We start from the raw sequence: 3818 nt of genomic DNA, 5'->3' as shown, positions 1-3818 counted from the left end.
TTAATCAAACCATTGGAGTAGCCGTGGAGAGTCAGCTTGTCGTAGTCTTGTTTGCATTTCCCCAATGACCAGAAAGGTTGTGTACCTTTTCATGTGTTTATTTGCCATTGATGTATCCTCTTTGGTGAAGAGTCATTCATATCTTTTACCCATTATATGTTTGGGTTAATTCTCATCTTATTACCAAGTTGTAAGTATTTTAATATATTCTTGATAAAAAAAATCCTTTCTCAGATATGTGTTTACAAATATTTTCTCCTATCCATTGCTTGTCTTATCATTTTTATTTTATTTATTTATTTTTTTTTTTTTTTTTGTACCAGGGATTGAACTCAAGGGCACTCAACCACTGAGTCACATCCCCAGCCCTATTTTGTATTTTTACTTAGAGAAGGTCTCACTGAGTTGCGTAACACCTCACTATTGCAGAGGCTGGCTTTGAACTCACAATCCTCCTGCCTCAGGCTCCTCCTGCTAAATTGCTGGGATTAGAGGCGTGTGCCACCATGCTCAGCTTCTTTTCATTCTTTCAATGGTAACTTTCAAAAATAAGAATTTTTTAACTTCTATAAAAACCAATTATTTATTTATTTTCTTTGTTGGCTCATGCTTTCTGTGTCCTGAGAATTATGTGCTTAGGAGAGGCTGGATTAGGAGAACAGATGAAGCATCTAGCATTAAAGGTGCTGCTGTTATGTGCTTAGCACACACCCGGGGAGCTCTGTTAACATGAGCAGTGGTAAAGAGGAGCCGGGGCTTGGAGGATGGGGCTAGAAGGCTAAAGATACAGATATGGAAGCTATTGGCACAGGATTATTAACTAGAAATGTGAGAAGACATCTCTGTGCCTAGAAAGAGAGGAGTGAAGGAAAGAAAAGAGGACAGGGAAGGGCCCTCAAGAAAGACCAAAGACCTACCTTTTGGAGAATCTGAAGAGGAGTCTTTGAAAAAGGTGGAGAACCATGCAGAGAGAAAGTAGAGCATCATGCCAATGAGATGTCACCAAAGGCCTGGGAAGAAAGTTTTGAAACAAAGGGAACAGTCAATGTCAAGGACAAAGGGACCGAGAAGACCTCTTGGAACTTGACGATCTAGTCATTAACAGGAGATTTTTCTCTCTGTGCCTGGCTTATTTCACTTAACATTATGTCCTGCAGGTTCATCCATGTTGTCATGAAAGACAGGATTTCCTTTTTATGGCTGAATAGTATCCCATTATAAACCCCACATTATTAATCCCATATTTAAAATTCCATTATAAATCCATCCACCCATTGATGACCCCTTCGGCTGCCTCCGTGTCTTGGCTGTTGAGAAGAGTGCTGTAGTGAACCCAAGCATATACAGATCTCTTTGGCATATGGATTGAGTTTTCTTCAGATATGTACCCAGAAATGTCATTGCTGGATCATATGGTGATTTGTTTCCTAGTTTTTAAGGAACCTCCACACTATCTTGAAGGGGGTGGGAGACAAATAACAAGGAGCAGGTTGGGAAACAGTGGAGGCCACAGAGAATGGCATGCAGTAAGGCTGAGATGCTGTCAGGATAGACAAGACTGAACATCCTTCTAGTTTTAAGAGATGAGAGACTAAAATGCAGAAGGTCATCACCAGAGCACACTCTCAGAGCTAAGGAGAGATGGAACTGAGAGCAACATGAAATTCTTTTGAAAAGGTGGAGTTCGCAGCCCACGGCCTAGTGTCAAGAGAGGAGCTTGATAAATCACAGTGGAGTAAGAGGCGGTGTTGAATTTCTAGTACAGTAACTGAGAACACACACAGGAAGGGTTTGGGTTATGTTAAGTGGGGAAAACTAATACCAAATGATTTATGAGCTAATATATAACACTATATGACTGGGAAGGAAATGTGACCATCTTAAAATGGTTGCATGAGAATACTGGGCTTACAGGCATTCTTCCTCTGGGTAATGCCACAATATTCATCTTTTTAATTTTAAAAAAAAATGGACACCAATGCCATCCTCCCAGAGAGGAGAGAAGAAGCAGATGAATCAAGGTAGAGGCCTTCAGTAGTCTCTAAAGTTGATTTCCCCCAATTTAAGATCATCAGTCACAGTGCTGGATGGCAGGACTTGGGCTATGAAAAAAAATCCAAAGAAGGAACAGATCAGCTAGTAGTAGGGAAGGTGTCCCGAGCACATGGGGCTTTAGCTGGGTCCTAAACCACAGAAACAATGGTAACATTGGTTAAAGGAAGGCGAGGAGGAGGGAGCCTTGCAGAGAAGACAAAGGTGGGAAGATAGGAATGAACAAAGCCGGCCACGGGACGGGGCTCTTGCCTAACTGGAAGAAAAGCTATATATTGGGGACAAAAGAGCAAATTAGTAAGACAAGTTCAGATTTTGACCTGCCTCGATCTCAACCAAATAACTACCTCAGTTTACCTTGGTCCCTGGGAAGGACTTTCTGTCCATCAGAATAAAAGCCAGGGGAGGGAAAGACATCCTCAGAGAGCCTATGACCACAGGTACAAAGGTCAACCAGGATCCCTGCCTAGATGGATTGGCCTAGAGATGTCCGCGACTCTCGCACAGTTTGGTAGCAGCAATGGCGCGTGAGAATGTTCCTTAGGTAGGTTCCAGGCTTGCTCTCTGTTCTTGCAGTTTCCCTCACCGCCTCTTCCTCCAAGACTCCGCCTCCCATCACACAAGCTGTGGAGATCCACCAGCTCAAACCTCTGCCTACACTCTCCAGGGTCGCCTCCTACGGAGCCCCAAACCCACGGCAGCTCTCTTGAGGCAGCCAGAAACCCACATCAGAATCATGGCAACAGTTGGTGAAAGCTATTTTTAGGATCATTCTTCTCTGGCTTGATACTAACTCCAGCTCGCATATAACCATGTTCTAAAATTCAACCCCGGCTCAAGCTCAGAATAGCACAGTGATCATAGTCTTGCTCAGTTCCTCACTCTTCCATCTTGTCACGAGTTCAGATTGATTACATGAATAAATGAAGCCAAACCCAGAGAGTAGCCATCTATCTGTCTAACTGCCTTGATTCTCTAGAAAACTCCTGTACTGCTCAAATCTCAAGAGGCACATCTTTCCTAGGATTGAAACCCCTGGTGTTGAGCATCAGTCCTCCAAGAAGCCTTCCCTGACCTCACCAAGGCTGGGCCTGCTGCACTTCCTCTGTGTTCCCACAAGTCCCCAAGAGACCTCTGTCACTTCATTTTCACATGGAATTAATTCTTCAAGTGTCTGCTCCCCCACCAGCCTATAAATTCTGCAAGTGCAGGGACCTTGTCCTTTTCATCTCTTCCCTCCCCACTGCCCTGTGTTTGTTAAATGAATAAATGGAAGTACAAAAACAACGGCCAGTTTCTTCTCTCAACTCCTCCTCCCCTCTCCCCAGAGGGAGTGAATTAACTTAAGAGAAGCATGAGGTTGTCCATCATTCTTTGGTACCAGGCCCAGAAAGAAGGTACCTTGGCATGTACTTATCCATCTTCCCATTGATAGAACAGCTGATCAAACATCAAAGGATGTCAAGAAATGCTGGATTCCTCTGCCATGCACATGAACACCAACTAGAGATCACTTGAAAATATAAAAGTCTGCTTCAGATAATGACATTGGCTTGGCCTTCTAAGGAGCTGGAGAAGCTGTACTAGTTGACACCAGTAAACATTTATTAAATTTAGTGTACTAAGTCTCTTGACAGAAATAGAGGAAGAACACAATCTCTGCCCTTTAGGAAATGGCAATCTCCAAACAATAAAATAGGCTTCAATAGTGAATCTTGCTCAATATGATACAAAACTGAATTTTATAGGCTCTGGGTGACAATTGT

Source organism: Marmota flaviventris, chromosome 1 (assembly GCF_047511675.1).
Source record: "Marmota flaviventris isolate mMarFla1 chromosome 1, mMarFla1.hap1, whole genome shotgun sequence".
In the NCBI taxonomy this organism is placed as follows: Eukaryota; Metazoa; Chordata; class Mammalia; order Rodentia; family Sciuridae; genus Marmota; species Marmota flaviventris.
Note: the sequence above shows the minus strand (reverse complement) of the source record.